The sequence below is a fragment of the Camelus dromedarius genome, chromosome X (assembly GCF_036321535.1).
Source record: "Camelus dromedarius isolate mCamDro1 chromosome X, mCamDro1.pat, whole genome shotgun sequence".
NCBI classification, from domain to species: domain Eukaryota; kingdom Metazoa; phylum Chordata; class Mammalia; order Artiodactyla; family Camelidae; genus Camelus; species Camelus dromedarius.
Genome location: NC_087472.1, coordinates 79,774,799 through 79,794,695, shown reverse-complemented (window position 1 = coordinate 79,794,695; position 19,897 = coordinate 79,774,799). Strand labels below are relative to the sequence as shown.

The 19,897-nt window shown below is 39.7% G+C and overlaps 1 long non-coding RNA gene across 1 annotated transcript in view; it reads left to right on the top strand.

The window, feature by feature from the left end:
* LOC135320274 (uncharacterized) overlaps window positions 1-17,967 on the top strand; it is a 123,916-nt gene extending 105,949 nt beyond the window's left edge. The window contains exon 4 of the long non-coding RNA XR_010379519.1: window positions 17,874-17,967. This is a non-coding gene — a long non-coding RNA (uncharacterized LOC135320274). The remainder of the gene's footprint in view (window positions 1-17,873) is intronic.
* The last annotated feature ends 1,930 nt before the right edge of the window (window positions 17,968-19,897 follow it).

Sequence of the window (19,897 nt, the reverse complement as noted above, 5' to 3'; positions counted from 1 at the left end):
GGGCTGATAACGGCAGGTAAGAGCAGGAGGAATAGGGAGACTAGGTTTGCCCCTGCTTTCATGAGCATCTTCTTCTGTGCTGTGAAGAAGGATTACTTGGGACATTAATTAAATTTGCAGCTGATGCTAAACTGGGATGCATTCCAAGGGCTAATGAGACCTAGGATTAACACATAAGAGCTGAGGGAGGAGGAAAACCAGACTCCTCTGAAGAAAGACATCCTTTCCCAGCTGGAATCAGTGTAACCAGTGAACACAGGTCCCCACCAAGAGGATATGTGAGAAGGGAACCAGAAGATGGTATCAGACAAAGTCTGAAATAAAAGCCTGCTTCTAGAGCTCTTTTATTTTGAACATCTGTGTTTGTTTTTATTTTAAAGAATTTCTTTCTTTTCTCCTCAAAGTTGCTTTCGATGAGCCACAATGTAATAAGGCCCTTCAAGTGTGGTTCCTGGACTGCCAGCAGCAGTAGCATCTGGGGACTTGTTAGAAATGTATATTTTCAAGACCTAACCCAGACTTAGGGAATCAGAAACTGCATTTTGACTGTAGTTTCACAAGCCCAGCAGGTGACTTCACGCTCACTCAAGCTGGAGAACCTTTGTAATAAGGAATCATGCCAAGCACCAAAGAAGTGAGTCTTCTCTTGGGCAGCTGTTTCCCTAGACTGAACATTTTTATTAGAACAGTCTCCTAGGATTTCAAACCTGTTGAAATGGTGATTTAGTTATTCCGGCCTTGTCCATTGTGTTTTGGCTCAGAAGTCTGAAAGCAGGAATAGACACTGATGTGATCTGTATTAATTTAGAATAGTGTCTGGGTCAGCCCTGATTCTGAGAGCTAGGAGGGGCCTAGGAGATGACCTTGCGCTAGCCTCCCCATCTTCAGATGAGGGCGCATAGAAGCGACCTGTCTCACCTGAAGTCACCTGTGAATGTAAAAGGATGTAGTCTGGAACCAGTATGAGAATTTCTTATTAGGGCCAAATTGAAACTGGAGTCCCTGTCTCTTGATTCTGAGTCCAAGGACTCTTTCCTCTGCCAGAGGGAACTCATCTTCCAATTAGTTATTGGAGCTATATCAGGGGTCCCAGAGTGTCATTCCATGTGGTCTGTGAGGCATCCGTCTGATGGACGGGAGAAGGGAAAAGGGTGATTCTGTCCTACTCAGTCTCTAAGCTTTTCCTTGCTTTTAGGACAAGACACGTTCTCTCAGCAAAGGGAAGTCACACACACTTCTTAATACTTAATACTTAAAAATACTTAATACTTAAAAATACTTAGGTCACAACTTGTCATTACATGTTTATGATCACTTACTATGTGCCTGGCACTGCGCTAGGCACTATGGGAGTTGCATGGATGAATAAGGCTCAGATTCTACCATCAAAATGCTATTAACAAGGTGACCTTTTCGTTTATTGTCCAAACCAAGATATACTTGAAAGCTGAAGGGGATGTTGTTAATCTTTACCCTGGGACAATAGATGTAAATTTGGTCTCTACTGAGCACACCAGGATGTATGGTTACCTTGCTTAAAGACAAATGGTGCGTGGGTTTAAATACAATGTTGTCTCTCAGACTCTTTTCTTTTTTTTTTTTTTTTAACATTTTTTTATTGAGCTATAGTCATTTTACAATGTTGTGTCAAATTCCAGTGTAGAGCACAATTTTTCAGTTATACATGAACGTACATATATTCATTGTCACATTTTTTTTTCGCTGTGAGCTGCCACAAGATCTTGTATATATTTCCCTGTGCTATACAGTATACTCTTGTTTATCTATTCTACAATTTTGAGATCCCAGTCTATCCCTTCCCACCCCCCGCCCCCTTGGCAACCACAAGTTTATATTCTATGTCTGTGAGTCTGTTTCTGTTTTGTATTAATGTTTTTTTGTTTTTTAAGATTCCACATATGACAATCTCATATGGTATTTTTCTTTCTCTTTCTGACTTACTTCACTCAGAATGACATTCTCCAGGAACATCCATGTTGCTGCAAATGGTGTTATGTTGTCGGTTTTTATGGCTGAATAGTATTTCCTTGTATAAATATACCACTTCTTCTTTATCCAGTCATCTGTCGATGGACATTTAGGCTGTTTCCATGTCTTGCGATTGTAAATAGTGCTGCTGTGAACATTGGGGTGCAGGTGTCATTTTGAAGTAGGGTTCCTTCTGGATATATGCCCAGGAGCGGGATTCCTGGCTCTCAGCCTCTTTTCTGAAGGCTAAAATTCTATTATGAACCATAATAAACATCTCCACTTAAACATCCCAAGTTTAACATGCTCGAACACGTACTCTGCTCTTTCTTATAAATTCTCCATCCAGTCCATTGGGAAATCCTGGAAACCTTGCTGTGCCTTTAGAATGTCTCTAGAATCTGACCACTTCTCTCTACCTTCACCACCACCTCCGTGGACCAAGCTACCATCATTGCTCACCCCTGGATTACTTTGATAGCCTCCTAACTAGTCTCTTGCTTCCATATTGTATTCTACAGTGTGTTCTTTACACAGCAGAGAGCAGCTAGGGTGATTTTTTAAAAAATATTTTATTTATTGTTTTTTTTTTTTTTTGCAGGGGAGGTAATTAGGTTTACTTATTTACTTATTTATTTTAATGGAGGCACCGGGGATTGAATTCAGGACCTCATGCTACTAAGCACGCGCTCTACCACTGACCTATACTCTCCCCCAGCTAGGGTAATTTTTTAGAAAGTCAGATCATGTCATACCTGTAGTCGAAATCCTCCCTTGATTTTCCATCTCATGTTGAGTAAAAGCCAAATCTTTATTTCCTGCTAATTCCTTGAAACACACTCCACTCCAACCTCATTGGTCTTCCTATTCTTTGACCCTTCCTGGCATTCTTCTGCCTCAGGTCCTTTGCACTGGCTGTGCCCTCTGGAATATTCTTCCTCAAGATTTGTGTATGATTCATGCCATGCCTTTATCTCCTTCAAACCTTTGGTCAAATATCACTGTTGTGGGTTGGGTACTAAGGGAAACAGACTCTGAGATGATGCTTGGCATGTCGGATGTTTACTAGGGAGTGCTCTTGGTATCAACATGCATGGAAGGGAGGAGAAGGAGCAGAGGGAGGAGCCAAGATGTGAAGCTGGCCTGATGACCCTCAACCGGTCCTACAGTGAGCTCTGGAGCCAAGATGGCCATCAGAATTGTCCTCCGTTGGGCAGTCTTTGATTAGGGTTGACCTTGGGTGAGGCAAGGTCAGCTGAAGCAATCCCTGTTGGGGTTGTCAGCATTTCCAGAAGCCGGGGCAACAACTCCTTCCTCGAAGGGGAATCTGGACATCCCATACTCACCTTGTCAATAAGCCTTGTCCTCTACTTCTGCTTACAAACCATGCCCCACCCTCTACACTTCTAGATCTCCTTTACCTTGCTCTATTTTTTCATAGCATTAATCACGGGCTAACACATAATACTGTTGATTTCCTTTTTTGTTTCTTTATAATTTGTCTCCTTGACTAGAATGTAGGCACCGCGAGGGCAGAGATCTCTTTTTGTTCACTGATGTATACTGAGTGCCTAGGACCCTCAATAAATACTTGTGAGTGCTTAGTGAATTACAGCTAATAATCGCTGTTGTATTTAACATGGTCAGGAATCGTGGCTGAAAATAAGAGATGAATTCTGTCTTTAGAGTTCGTAGCATTTGCAAAAAGAGAGCTCCGGCGAGGTGATTATTTTATATATATATATATATATATATATATTTCATGACATGCTAATGTTAACAGGCATGGCAGGTTCAGATCGATAGATATCTTAACAGTTGGCCCATGAGTCCCTGATGGTCAACATAATTTAGGAATGTGGACAGCAGTTCAAAAATAGCAGGGTTTGTGGTAGGAAGGAAGGAGCATTTAGCAGAGTAACGATATAAAATCTTTTTGTTACCACGGACTGAACTTTCAGATCAGGTCAGGTCAGGTTTTATTGCTCTTGGCTAAAAGCCAGTGCAAGATTTACAGAGCGAGGAAGAGGCTCCGGGTGAGATCAGAGTGAATTACAGAGTTGGCTGGAGGGAGGCACGAAAGTAGTTAGAATGTCAGAAGTAATTTTTACAAAAGAAATCATCAGACCGCTGCATCACGGTCAGTTTTATTCTAAAGTTTTAAACATTTAAAAATGTGTTTGCACCAGAAACTAATACAACATTGTAAATCAACTATACTTCAATTTAAAAAAATGGGAAAAAAAGATTTGAAGAAGACCATGCGAATCCCCTAGGATATTAACATATTTTTATAAGATTCAATTAATATTAGTTTCTTTTGACAATTTCTCTTTAGTTAAATGATAAAAAATGTGTTTATTTCTAATGGGTTCATCGAAGAGAATCTGGAGATCTAGAAAAGCACAAAGATGAAAATAAAAAGCACCCACTAACACTGCTGTTAATATTCCATTGTATTTCTTTCTAGACCTTTTTACTATGTACACATTCACTTACATTCTTACCCTCAGACACATACACCCTTTGAATTTTAATTTTTGAACCTGGAATCAAATTGGAGTATTTCTGCATGTCCTCCTTTATTTACTTAATATTATATCTTTAGTATTTCCCCATATTATTAAATGTTTGTGAAAATGCTTTCTAATTTAAATAGCATAATGGTATAGCTTGTGCGTGTGTGTGTGTGTGTGTGTGTGTGTGTGTGTGTGCATCTTTCTTTTTACCAGTTCTCTATTTGTACGTTTATCTTGTTTTCAAACATTTGGTGTTAAATAATAATATTGCTATGATCATTCTTGAATGTAAACCATTTTGTACATCTTGACTACCTTTTTAGGATAATTTTCTAGAAGTGGAATTCCTGGGTCAAAGGATGCAGATATTTAAAAGACTAAATGGACGATCACTGGAAAGGCTGCTTCCATTTGGACCTCTGCTAAGAAGCATATGAAATTGTTCTCACACCCTAGACAACTTTGGATAGTCTCAATATTTTTAATCTTTGCCTGTCTGGGTTAAAAAAAAGACATTTTCGTTTTAATTTAAATTTCCACGTATGATGGGTCATTTGAAGTTTTTCTTTTCTGAAATGCCTGTTGTTGGTCCTTGACCCATTTTCTATGAGAGAGTTTATATTTTTTCTTATTGATTCTTGCAATTTTTTCTAACTTAAGTTTACATGGATTTGTTCTAAAATGCTTAAGAAGTACCGGAAAAACAGAAAAAAAAAAAAAAAAAAAAAAAGACCATCCTCAGTCCCATGACTGAGAGATAAACAAATATCTTGATTTGTTTTCTTCCAGATGTGTCTGTGTTTTTGTAGGTTGTGTGTACAAAGGATTTTATAAAATTTTAAAACTTTAGAACGAAACCCACTTTTTGTTTTTCTTTTTCTTTGTTTTCGTACATCCATCAAAACTTACCTTCAATTACACAAGTGTATATGAATAATGTGAGTTTTAAATTAAAATTAATTTAATGAAAAACAAAGTCATCTCCCCCCAAATAAAGAAAAACAAAGTCCCCTTTGGCCACTTCCTTCCCCAAAGCCTGGCCCTCGTCTTCCTTCCTTTCCCAGAGGCCACCACTATTGTCAGTTTGATTTGCATCCTTTAAGCAGGTTTTATACATTTATATCATAATTGGGATTTCGCGTGTGTGTGCATTTAAAAAAAACTTTTTATGGTAGTACAAACTCAGAGAAAAGTTATGGAATGGAAATGTTCACTATGATAAATTACTAAAAAGTGAACACTGGTGAAAGAATAGAATATTTGCAACACCCCTAGCCTCCCATGGGTTCCTCGCTGATCACATCTCTCTAACTACTATCCTGAATTTTATGATAATCACTTTGTTGTTTTTTTTTTAAAGCAATTTTATCACCTAAGTATATATCTCTACCTATTATCATTTAGTTTTTTTCTATTTTTTAATTTTATGGAGATAGAATTACTCTGTGGGAAATAGTGTCTTTTTATTTTATTTATTTTTATTTTTAACTTTCCTGGGGGGGAGGAGGTAATTAGGTTATTGATTGATTTATTTTAATGGAGGTACTGGGGATTGAACCCAGGACCTCATGTATGCTAGGCACGCACTCTACCACTGAGCTATACCTTCCCCACCATGTAATACATTCTTTTGTACCTTGATTCTCTCACTCAACGTTATGTTCATGAGATTAATTGGCATTTTTATCTGCAGCCATCCTGTGCTCATTTTCCTCCTAGTGTTGTATCCCGCTGCATGAACACATCACCACTGTTTATTCATTCTACTGTTGAGGGACATTTGGATTGTTTCCAGTTTGGGACAATTACAAACATTGCTGGTATGAGGTTTTTTTTTAAAAAAAGGTGTCTTTGTACACATGTGCATGAGTTTCTCTAGGCTCTAACTCTAGTGCAATTACTCGGTCACTGTGTATATCTCGAGATAATGCTGAAGTATTTTTCAAAGTGTTTGTTCCAATTTACACTCCCACCCCAGTGTGAGAAATTCAGTTCTGAATTTCTTCCGAACATTTCAACATGGCATTAATATATTTGCTAACTTTTGCCAATCTGGTAGGTGTGTAGCAGTAGTTCTTGTGATTTGCCTGTGCATTTGTCTGATTACTAATGAGGCTGAAGACCTTTTCATATGGTTATTGGCCATTTGGATTCACTATTTTGTAGGGGTATCTGTTCAAATCTTTTGCCCATTTTTTTTTTTCTATTAGGTTGCCTGTCTTTTCCCTACTGATTTATATGAGTTCCTTATATATTCTGAATACCACTCCTTTATGTTTAAATGAGTTGCAAATATATTCTCCTCTTCTTCATCTTGAAATGTTCACTCTATGGTGTCTTCTGAGGACCATAACTTCTTAATATTAATGTAATCAAATTTATGAATATTTTCTTTATTGTTATGGTTTTTTGTGTACCATATTGGTTTTTTAATTAAAGTATAGCCAGTTTACCATGTTGTGTCAATTTCTGGTGTACAGCACAATGCTTCAGTCATATAGGAACACACGTATATTCATTTTTATATTCTTTTTCGCCACAGGTTACTACAGGACATTGAATATAGTTCCTTGTGCTATACAGTATAAACTTGTTTATCTATTTTATATATAGTAGTTAGTATCTGTTGTTCATCGATTTTATGTATATTAGTTAGTATCTGCAAATCTAGAACTCTCAATTTATCCCTTCTCACCCTCTTTCCCCCCTGGTAACCGTAAGTTTGTTTTCTATACCTGTGAGTCTGTTTTTGTTTTGCAAATAAGTTCATTTGTCTCTCTGTCTCTTTTTTTTTAGATTCTACATATAAGTGATATCATATGGTGTTTTTCTTTCTCTTTCTGGCTTACTTCACTTAGAATGACATTCTCCAAGTTCATCCATGTTGTTGCAAATGGCATTGTTTCATTCTTTTTTATGGCTGAATAGTATTCCATTATATAAATATATCACCACTTTTTTATCCAGTCATCTGTCAATGGACATTTAGGCTGTTTCCATGTCTTGGCTATCATAAATAGTGCTGCTATGAACATTGGGGTGCATGTGTCTCTTTGAATTAAGGTTCCCTGTGGATATATGCCTAGGAGTGGGATTGCTGGATCATATGGTAAGTTTATTTTTAGTTTGTTGAGGAATCTCCATACTGTTTTCCATAATGGCTGCACCAAACTACGTTCCCACCAACAGTGTAGGAGGGTTCCCTTTTCTCCACACCCTCTCCAGCATTTATCATTTGTGGAGTTTTGAATGATGGCCATTCTGACTGGTGTGAGGTGATAACTCATTGTGGTTTTGATTTGCATTTCTCTGATAATTGGCGATACTGAGCATTTTTTCAAGTGCCTATTAGCCATGTACCATACTGTTTTGATTACTGTAGCTTTGTAGTACTGTCTGAAGTCAGAGAGTGTGATTCCTCTAGCTCTATTCTTTTTTCTCAAGATTGTTTTGGCTATTTGGGGTCTTTTGTGTTTCCATACACATTTTAAAATTATTTGTTCTAGTTCTGTGAAAAATGACCTTGATATTTTGATTGGGCAGCCCTGAGGTTTTTTTTTTTTTTTTTTTTCCTGATCCTTTCTATTGTTTTTCTGGTCTCTATTTCACTTATTTCTGATCCGATCTTGGTTATTTCCTTCCTTCTGCTAAATTTAGGCTTAGTTTGTTCTTTTTCTAGTTCCTTGAGGTGTAAAGTCAAGTTGTTTATTTAAGATATTTCTACTTTCTTAATGTATGTGTTCATCACTATAAATTTCCCTCTCAGAACTACTTTTACAGCATCCCATAGATTTTGGTGTGTTGTATTTCTATTTTCATTTGTTTTTATATTTTCAAATTTTCCCTTTTGATTTTTTCTTTTACCCATTGGATGTTTAGGATTGTATTGTTTAATTTCCACCCCCTTGTAAAGTTTCCAGCTTTCTTCTGGTTGATTTCTGATTTCACAGCCTTGTGGTCAGAAAAGATACTTGGTATGATTTCAGTCTTCTTAAATTTGCTAAGACTTGTGTTTATGTCTTCTGATCTATCCTGAAGAATGTTCCATGTGCACTTGAGAAGAATGTGTATTCTGCTGCTGTTGGATGGAATGTTTTATAAATGTCTGTTAAGTCCATTTTATCTAATGTATGGTTCAAGCCCACTGTTTTCTTGTTGATTTTCTTTCTGATTGATCTACTCATTGCTGAAAGTAAGATGTTGAAGTCACCTCTTATTATTGTATTGTTGTCCATTTCTCCCTTCAGATCTGTTAGTATTCATTTTATATATTTAGGTTCTATGATGGGTGCAATTTAAAAATATTTATTGACTGGTTTATTGGTTTAATGAATGGCCTATGATCATAAAAAACACTTAATTTTTTCCAGAGAATCTCTTCATAATAGTGAAAATATAAAACTTCAGCCAACTTTATGTGGAATTATTAAAAATCACACATTACTAGGGCCCAAATGAATGAAATTTTTCAAAAAACAGTATTTTCAGTGTCAAAATGCAAATAAGCTGATTTCCTAAATCCAAGTACATGAATTTTTTTTCCTGGTTATTTAATTTATTATCTGCCTGCAATTCTTTGGCTTTCAAAGATTCAGCTGATTACCAAGCTCTATTTTATTCCAGACTTTTATGAATGGTTTCCACATTGTTTTGGGGGCAGGTTATTACTCCTGTATTATTCTCTGTGGGAACAGAGTTTCCTACAGTCTAATGAGATTTGCTGTTTAGTTGATGGCATTTTCACTTCTGCCTAGGTCTTGCTTCCTAGTGCCATGCTGAAAATTACCCCTCAGTTTGAAGTCATCTGTTTAAGAATTTGATATTTCCATAAAAGCTGTTCCCAATACCACTCTCTCTCCCTCCTCTTTTCCCTTTTCCATATTTCCACTTTCTAGATGAGAGCCTGTCAATTGCAATAAATCTGGTGTTCATACTTTACATCCCAAGGCAGCGTTCTCTTGATTGCCTGTTCAAGGCCTTTCTTCCTCTCCATAAATCTTGGATTTTTCCACTCCCTCTTCAGCAGACCCCTTTCCACAGATTTCAGTCTTTGTTGTGAGATTTAGCCCAAATTTGTGTGTTTCATATAGATGTTCTTCAATATATATAAATGTCTGGTAGATTTCTAAATGTAAAAAAAGAGCTTCAGTGACTATGGCAGTTGGAGACTATTAGAAAAAAAATAAATTATAGCAGAGAGTTTAATGAAAGGAATTGGACAGTGGGGATTAAATTACAAAGGGGTTACAAGAGCCCAAATAGCATCCCCAGAGCTGAAGGGACAATGGAAAAGATGGTATTAGCAGAACTCAGGAGCCAGGTCACCTTGGGGGGCTGGAATCATGGCAGGGGTGCCCAGCAAAAGCTAGGGCCATGAAGAGACACAGACATTGCTGGATATGTCACTCAAAGGAGAGAGAGAGAGAGAGAGAATGAATATGAACGAGCATGGGAGAAACATATTGTGTTTCCTTTCATCTTTCTCCAGTCTTTTGTCAGGACCTCCCACAGGTTGAATCTAACCAGAAGCCTGGAAAGTGTAATTTGCACGGTTCAAACCACCATGATAGAGAGCAGAGCAAGAGAAAAGGGGGCTGTGGATTGAAAAAAAGAAATACACAGTTATGATCATGACTTTGTTGAGGTTACCCCAGCCATAGATGTTGTTACCAAAGGGGAGGAAGTGGGTGTCAGGCAGCTGAGGGAGATCCTGGGTAAGAAGGTTCCTTTTTCTGTTGAATCGAGTACTTGTCATGTGTTGTTCACTATGGATGGGACAGGAAAGAAAATGAACAACCCCACTCGCGCACTTACAAAGTGTGCACCTAACAGGAGAGTCAGGCAACTGAAATCTGTAATAAACTGCATTTTATATAAATATACATATTATATATGACACATTAAGTATATATTATTTATATTTAGACTGTTATGTAACTATAATAACATATAAAACATTTGTTATTATGTATTTATCACAAATAATGTAGGGTGGGAAGGTATAGCAGGGAAGCCTAACCTCCTGGGGCAGTTTGGGAGGGCTTTCTGGAGGAAGTAACATTTAAGGATGAGGAGGTGTTGGACACAGAAAGTGAAGGGTGTGGGAAAGAGAGGAAATGAATCAAACCAAGGAACAGCGTGTGCACACTGTGGCTTGAAGTGGGAAGAGAAGAAAGGCTGTAACAAAACAATGGCTATGGGGAGGAGTGAGGATATTTCTGGAAATGGAGCTGGGGAGGAAGACTGAACCCGGTCACAAAGGGCTTTGAAGGCCGTGTTGAGGATTTTAGACCTTATCGGAGGCAATTGGAGGTTACCAAAGGGATTTAGTTAAGATTGTTGTTTAATTAGATAGCAAACAAATTTATGGCTTAGGAAGGTCATTCCAGACTGGTGATGAGGATAGCAGGTCCCCACCTATGTTGTAGCTCAGGGGAAAGAGACTGCTGCTCTGGACCAGTGTCGTGAATGCAAAGCGAGGAATGTTCTAGAAGTATTTGGAAGGTTGAAACAGTGCTTTGATTGGCAACTGATTGGCTACACGAGTGAGAGTAAGAGGAGAGAAAGGCTCCTGGTTGGATCGCAGTGCCAGCTGTTAAAATGACGAACACGGCCAGCAGGGCTATCTGGACGGTTAAGAACCCAGGACTTGGCAAATTTTTTCTGTAAAGGGCCAGATAGCCAATATGTTTTGGCTTTGCAGGCCAGACCAAGTCCGTAACTGCTTAGCTCTGCTGTTGTAGCATGAAAGCAGTCATAGACAATATATAAACAAATGCTCATGGCTGTTTTCAAATAAAGCTTTATTTACAAAAACAGACAGTGGTCCGCATTCTGCCTAAGAGCCATAGTTGGCCCACATCTAGTTAAGACATGAGTTTCCTATTGGACATCTTTCATTTAAGGGGCTAGGAGACATCCAGGTGGAGGTGTGTAGTAAGCACTAGGGGTGGGAGGGAATCCCCTCATTCCTCTCTTTATCTTGTCTCCCACCCTGTTTGAAAAAAAAAAAGGTAGCCATGAAAGTCCAGAACCAGTCTTAATTAAGTGGTCACCTTTCTGTGGGATAGTTATTTGGGGTTTGGGAAAAGAGCAGGTGGAAGAAAGGATTCTTAAGGGAACCCAGTAACTTATTTTTAATTTTGACATTTTGGGGGCCATCTTTCTGTTTTTCCTTCCAGTCCCATACCGGATATTTTAATCATGTACACCATTTGGTTATTGTGTTAATATTATTTCCCCTTTTGATAAGACATCACTGCCTTCCGGTATATATTATGGCTCCATTGTTTGCTGAACACTGAGATGGTCTCTGGGGATGCTGAAATGAATAAGACGGTACCCAAAGGTGCCCAAACTTTAGTGAGGGAAAACTACCTTTAAATTATCCTGTGATGTAATGTGATAAAAGTACCAAATGGAGGGTTGAGCGTAATCCTATGATAAGACACAAGAAGAGGCATGTCGTTATCCCAGCAGAGGCCGAGTAGGAGGTTTCTTGAATGATACGCCTTAAAAGATTGGTAGCAGTTCACCAAGACAAGTGTAATGTAGACGGTAGTGGGAGGCGGGCGGAGCAGCGACAAGTCATACAGAAGAAACAACATGGAGGAAGGTGTGGAAGTGTACAGATGCTTGGGGTGTTCAAGGAGGACTAAAACCAGGGTCTGCTGAAACCCAGGCACAACTGGAAAGACTCAGAATATTTCTCCGGTGGGAAGGTTTCTGATATTGGATTTGCACCTGCTCAGCCTTGACTTGGAGACAGGGAGGGCACTTGCCTGGTAAGACAAGGGATTCGTTAGTGGGTTTGGGGGTCTGGGAGTGCAGTAAGGCACTTAATTGATCTAGGGGCTTGTTGCCATGAAGCCTGCCCACCTATATCTGGAAAGCTGAATCATGGTCTGTGTTTCTGGTTGATCCCTTGGAAGTAGGACCCTATGAAGGAGCTCAGAATTGTAAATGGGGGCTCAACTCTCAGGCCCGTTTGTTGATTTCATCTGTACTTTCTTGTCGAGCCCAGCAATTCTAATAGTGTAACTTCTGTGAACTGTTCCCAATAACTGGAGAAAATAGCTTATTGTCAACTTAAACAAACAAATAAAAAAATGACTTACACCACGTGATTATTGTTAAAAGATAAATATATTTGTAGGAGGAGCCATCATGTTTAAAAAAACAAAAAAGGAAGTTCATTGTGTCTGCTCAAAACCATGTCATTTGCTTTGAAGACCGAAGAAAGCATTTAGCAAATAGAAGTCACTATGCTGTGCAGCAAAATTCCGAATCATCCTCTGCATCTTTTCCCAAACCCAGAGGCACTGAGAGAAACAGAAAAGGCCTCAAGATGGAGCCCTTGAACCACAAAGTTTTGAAGTAAAAATTCAGTGAATGTGTAAACTTGCCTGCTACAAGCAAACTCGGAGCAGCAGGTCAAGGCTGGCTGTGACTCTAGTGCAGAAAATGGGGAGAAGCTGTGTCCCCCAGTCCCAAGAGCTTTTGTGGGGCCAGGCAGGCCTTAGGGGCAGGCTTGTTGGTGATTTTCAGATCTGGGTTCCCTCAGCTTCTGGGTTTAAAGGGGTAAATCCACAGGATAAATCATTTTATTGGTATAAGTAAATAATAATTTGTATTTTCCATGAACAAAGCATACATTTCTCTCTTTTTTTCTAATATTTATTTTTTATTTTGTTGGAGGGAGTTCATTAGGTCTATTTATTTACTTTTTCTTAATGGAGGCATTGGGGATTGAACCCAGGACCTACTGCATGTTTGCACTCCACCACTTACGCTATACCCTCCATCACTACATTCTCTTCTTCCTAAGCTCGTCTTAAATGGTGGCAACACGACTTGGAAACTTTACAGTCTTCTTTGAGCCCTAATAAGCGCTCATTCTGAAACACAAAGGGGGCCTATACTGCAATACCCAAATGAATGGGGTGCTCCTCTCAGTGGGGCTGACTCCTCAAAAGAAGAAGGCAGGCCTCACCATCCGCCATGTTGAGGACTGAATCCCATCCCCACCCCTTCCTAGCTCTGCCCTTCGGATGACTTCTTAACCTAAAAATAGCTGCTCCAAGCTCTTTGGGATTATAGACCATGTATTAAAGTGCCTGGTGCTTGTGCCAACCAATAAAGTACTTACTGGTGTTGCAGGAAAATGGGGCATGAGAGGATGGCTGTGTCCCAGGTCCCAGCCGAGTCCCTGGCACACACACCATCAGGTGAGAGTCCTTGGCTTCATATAGGAAGGAATTCGAGAACGAGCCATAGTAGAGTGAAAGCAAATATATTCAGGGAGATACATATTCCATAGACAGAGTGCAGGCCGTCTCCGAAGGCAATGGAGAGTGCCCATGAGGTGCAGGGTTGTTAGTTTTTATGAGCTTGGTAACTTTATATGCTAACAAATGGGAGGATTATTCCAACTACTTTGGGGAAGGGGCAGGGATTCCCAGGAATTGGGCCAGTGCCCACTTTTTGACCTTTTATGGTCAGCCTTGGAACTATCATGGCGCCTGTGGGAGTGCCATTTACCATGGTAATATAGTACAACGAGCATATGATGAAGCTCAAGTTCTACTGGAAGTCAACTCTCCCGCCATCTTGGGCTTCAAGGTCTACTGGGAGTTGAATCTTCTTCCACCTTGGTTTTAACCAGTTTTTGTCCTATCCTCAGTTGCTGTGTCACTCTTTTCATGGTTGTGCCGTGCTCCCTGCTCTCCTGTCTCACTACTGTTTACCGCTGGAGCATCCATCTGTGGGCTACGCGCTGAACACCGTTTTATAGGGATGCTAGTCACCTTGTAAACATGATGCATATGAAAGCAGATGAACCCTAGAGCAGCTGGGAAATGCCCCTTCCTACATCAACCCACACTGGCCCGCCCAGCCACGTGCTTCCTGGGGCTAACACATGGACAGGCACTGTCTGTTGCACATGTTTGCAAGGCTGTTCTCTGCCCTGACTGTACCTACGTTCCCCCAGCCTATAGGAACCTGATACAGCTGTCCCTCCAGCTTTGGTGGGGGTGGTGCCAGGCACAGGCTGGTATGACCAGGGCTCACATAGCCCAAGTGAGCAGGGAAGAGTAGGGGTTCCTGGACAGCAGCTCAGGCTGTGCAGCATCTTTGCCTGATTCCTCGCAGACCTCCTGGGCTCTAGCCAATGGCTACAAAGGATCCATGGAACTGCCATTGGGACCATTTTCAGCTGGATGATATCCATGCTTGTTAATTATGCTTAGGAGTGCTTCGTACAATTTAAAAATATTGTTATCTCTCTGTTCATTCTATTTCTCATCTCCTTTCATTTTTTCCCCTCATTTCCTCCCACTAACCCTCTTTACCTTTTCCCCTTTCTTGCAGAGAACTCTCATTCTCTTCCTCATAACCTTGGTCTCCCTTCCTTTTGTCTTCTTTTTCTATCTCATGTCACTTTCTAGCCCCCAGCCCATATCTCTTTTCTCCTCCTTATTTCTTCTCCTTTTTTTTTTTTCTTTTTCATTTCCTCCCTTCTCCCCATGCCTTCCTTCCCACCCAGTCTTTTCTCTTTCAGCTTTATTCCTTCCTCCAAATCCTCACAGGAACCCCCTCCATTTTCCCTTTATTTAATCATTTCATTTCTCCCAGTGACACTGGAGTCAGAGAGTTCTGAGAAATGGAAGATCACAGTATGGGAGGGCAGTGCTGGGAGCCCATTTGGTATAAACCAGGTCCTGCCAATGTCCATTTCATTTTGTATCCTTAGAATAAAGAATAATGGAGTCAAGAGAAGTCACCTTCATGGGTCTAGAGGTATAGACAGAGGGTAAATTCCCTCTGGAGCTGAAGGTGAATTTAGATCTTGCTCAGGTTTAAATTCAAGTTTCTGGTTTATGTCTTCTTGAAACTATGATAACAGAGGAGTCATAGAGTCTCTTTAGGGCTGGTCTAATGGTCTTGATCTCTTTGAGGGTAAGGGTCTCCTTTGAGAACCTGCTGAAACTTTTGGACCTTTTTCTCAGAAAAATGCACATGAAATTGAAGTTTCACTTACAATGTTAAGAAATCCCTTAATGGCCATTCTTGGGCTCTCCACAAGCCTTTTGGTTGGAGATTGTACCATATAATTTCAGACTCCAAAGGAGGTCTTGTCTGCTCTGCTAGGCAATTAGTGTGATAAGTTATAAGCTTGTAAACTGAGGCAGAATGTCACACTTCAGTAACAAAGCTAAAGACTATGTTAGGAATTTTCTAGATTGAGGAGATATTGGTCAGTTCTGTCTGCCCTATGAATTTCCTCCTCTCAATGAATACAGGGACCCTTCACCTTTTGGAGTCTATTCTTTCCTGGCCATTTGGAAATCTGGATGTTTTACCTGCATAAACTTCCATCTGGGGTGTGAGCAGTGAGCAGAATGGAATACCCATCATGACATCCGTTCCTTTCCACAGCTTCCGGCATTAGTCAGCTTCAGGTTAATATCTATTTTGGGGGGAGGAGTGGAGTAAGGAGGTCACTTTCTTTGTCCAAACTTTCTGACTCAAGGTGCTTTTTTTCCACGTGAAAAATAAATGTGGGAGGGAAGAATCTCATTTATCCAGTTTGGAAAATAACTTATTCCAGAAGTCTGAACTCCAGGGTACATTTTATTTAATCAGTATGGCCCCATGAATTATTCTCTTGTGGTTTTCTTTCAGTGGTGGTACTTAGGTTTTGCTTGTATCCTTGCTGTAAATTTAGTGTTTTCCAATGAATGAGTTTTCTTCTTCTCTCAGCCCATTAGGGCTTCCAAGTTTATAAGCAGAATCAGATTTGCAAGAGCAATTTACTCCTTTCTCTGTTCCACTAGGTGTTGTCTGGAATGGCTTTTCTTCAGTGAATTTAATTAACAGGTATTACAAGCAATTTTGGTGTGAAATCCTGGTTCAAGAGAGGGGGCGTTAAAGAGAACAACATAAGAGCCTTTCTATACCTAGGATGTGTGTGTGTGTGTGTGTGTGTGTGTGAAGTGTTTGTGGGTGGGAGGATTTCTGGGAAGATGAAAAAGTCACCAAACACAGAGACTGGTCCCCATGCTGGCAGATGGAGATCTGATGTGCCCAGTCCAAAGGGGTTGGGCGAAAGCAAAAAGTCCTGGGAAAGTTCAATTTGACAGCTGGAGATCCCCAGGATGTTAGATTGATGGTTGTATCAGTAACCTCCAACTCACTTGCTGATGGCAGAGGTCCTCATTGCTCACCAACTAGGAATGCAGTAGGACTGGGTGAAGGTCTCCTGGGCTCACACTGAGCAGTGCTGAGGCAGGCAGAAGCTGACAGTGGCTAATGCCATCAGAGACTTGGGGAATAGTTGGAGGAGGAGGAGCAGGTGTGAGGGCAAATTGCAGGTTGCAAAGAGCACATTTTCTTAAAATTTACAAATGATGGATTATTCATGCTTCACCGAGAGGAATGTAATATTCTAGAGCTTTTCACAATTGCCCTGAGTTATTGTCATCAAAATAATTATGGTTTTCTCCTTGTAACTGTCTACGAACACGGCACGTTGTCTTAGTGGATCAGGCGTGCTTATATCCTGATTGCAAATGCCAGCATCATGTGAATCGTTCTGAATACAGAAGGCAGCGTGGAGAAAGAGTTTTTCAGTTAACGACAGAAATTTGAGGTCTAAGACTTTTGGAGAAAAGTGATTTTCCGAAGATTTCAGACTAACAAATATGCTATCGTGTCTTTGGGAGGTTGTTGGTTCTGATGGAATATTTCTCTTTAGAAATTGTCCCCGGGGGAGGGTATAGCTCAAGTGGTAGAGGGCATGCTTAGCATGCACGAGGTCCTGGGTTCAATCCCCAGTAGCTCCTCTAAAAGTGAATAAATAGATAGACCTAATCACCTCCCTCCCCCTGCTAAAAATAAATAAATAAATAAATAAATAAATAAATAAATAAATAAATAAATAAATAAATAAATAGAAATTGTCCCAGTAATGGTACCTGTCTTTGGGGCAGGAGAATGGAATAAGGCTAGACCTTCTTATTATAATAATAATTTAAAAAAAATTGCAACATAGCTGGTCCCAAGTTTATGAAGCATTTGAAGAAGAAACGGTCTTACTGAACAGAAGAAATAGGAAACAAAGACTATGGACAAGGAAGGAGGAATGGGAAAGCATGACTCAAAATCATTTAGATCTGGCTAAAGTCATCAGATATTCCAGTGTAAATCTCTTTTCCAGGATCATCCTCTCCGTAGGATCCTGCGGTCAGATTACAATGAAGGATTCTGGTTTAAATTCTCGCCAAGATCTCTGAGCCTTCCTGACTTTTCTCTTTTTCAGCTTATACCATGTTTTCTCATATAAATGTATTTTTCTATCTACAGGGTAAGAAATACCAAACGACCAAGTGCCATCACTTCTTCTGAATGTCAAGGAAACTCAAGTTTGTTTGAAACAGCAATGAAGTAGCAAGACCCCTCTTCTTTTCCTCTCCTTGTCCAATCAGTTTCTCTACTACTTTTCTCCTGGAAACAAAAAATGCTAATGGGGACTCCAGGGGACAGCTCTCAGCAGGATACCTCACCAGTCACTCTTAACCTTGGTAATTAGCTTCAGAATTTTCTCCCATAAGCAGTGCCCCTCTCCTCCACCTTCTTCCGGTCAGCAGCAGTTTCTTCAACTTTTTTTTATATTAGAGATGATAACGAGGGTGAGCATATAATTTATTATTCAAACTGGAACCTGCCATTTTTTTTTTTAAAAAACCTACACATTGGGAGAATTTTTTAAAAGTTTTGAGATAACTGCATATTCACATGCAGTTTTAAGAAATAATACAAAGAGATCTTTTATACCCTTTACCTAGTTTCCCCCAGTGGTAACATCTTGCCTAACTACAGCACAATATCACAACCAGGACATGGCCATTGATGCACTCTGCCTACCTTATTCAGATTTTACCAGTTTTATGTACACTCCTGAGTGTGTGTATATGTGTGTTTTGTTCTATGCAATTTTATCACAACTACAGAATACCGTGACCACATTCAAGATACAGAAAAGGTCCATCACAAGGATCCCTTATACTCACCCTTTTCTAATCACATTCATCTTCCTCTTAACCCATGCCTCCCCCAAACCCTGGCAACCACTAACCTGTTCTCCGTCTCTATAATTTTGTCATTTCCAAACTGTTATATAAATGGAATCATACAGGATATAACCTTTTGAGGTTTCCTTTTTTTTCTCAGCATAATTTCTTTGAGATCCATTTAGCTTAAGAAAATACTAGTAGTTTTTTTTTTTTCCTTTTTATACCATCCCATGGTTTGGATGTACCACATTTTGTTTATCCATTAACCAGTTGATGGACATTCCCATCAAGCTGATTGTTTCCACTTTGGAGCTAGAATGGTTAAAGATGTTGTGGCTATTTGTGTACAAGTCTTTGTGTGGACAAAAGTTTTCATTTCTCTGAGATAAATGCCCAAGAATGTAATATCTATGTGGTCGGGTAAGTACACGTTTTGTTTTTAAAGAAACTAGCACAGCCTTTTCCAGAGTGGCTGTATTATTTTACATTCCCATCAGTAGTGTATGAATAATTCAGTTTCTCTGCATCGTTGCCAACATTTTGTATTATCACTATTTTTCATTTTTACCATTCTTACAAATGTGTAGTGCTATGCCGCACAATCCTGCTCACAGAACAATTGTTTGGAGAGTGGGATCAACTCCCCAGCCCAAACTGGTTCGGATGTGGAGATTGACGACACCACACACACAGTAAGAGGATATGACAAGAGGATATTATTCATACAATGGGACTTTTTTTTGGGAGGAGATACCCAAGCCAGTCTGGAATGGCTTGAATGAAGGGAGAAGCAAGAAACTTATGGTTTTATTTTGATTAGGGAGTGGAGCTAGGGTGAGCATTCCTATGTGTGGGCAGGGGTTTTCATAGTTTGACCTTTCCTGTAAGTGCCAAAGGAGGGAGGACCGTGGCTTTCTTACCAGCTTGTCCAGATGTAGAGCAAAAGGGGAAAGGGGCTAGGTGGAACATGAAAGCTGTCAGTGGTTAAACATCAAAAATGGATTCAGACACTTTGCTGCAAATTACTCTTGAAACTTTGTCAAAGGTCAGTTGGGCATATTTGTGTAGGTTTATTCCTGGTTTCTCTATTCTGTTAAATTGACCCATGTGTCTATTCCTTTGCCAATAACACACTATCTTGACTACTGTAGCCTTAGCATGGGGTAGAGTGGTTCTACACACTTTATTCTTCCTCTTCAAGATTGTTTTAGCTATTACATGTTCTGTGTCATTCCATATAAACTTAGAATATGCTTCTCTATGTCTACAAAAATCCTCCTGGGAACTTTGATAAGTACTGCATTAATCTATAGA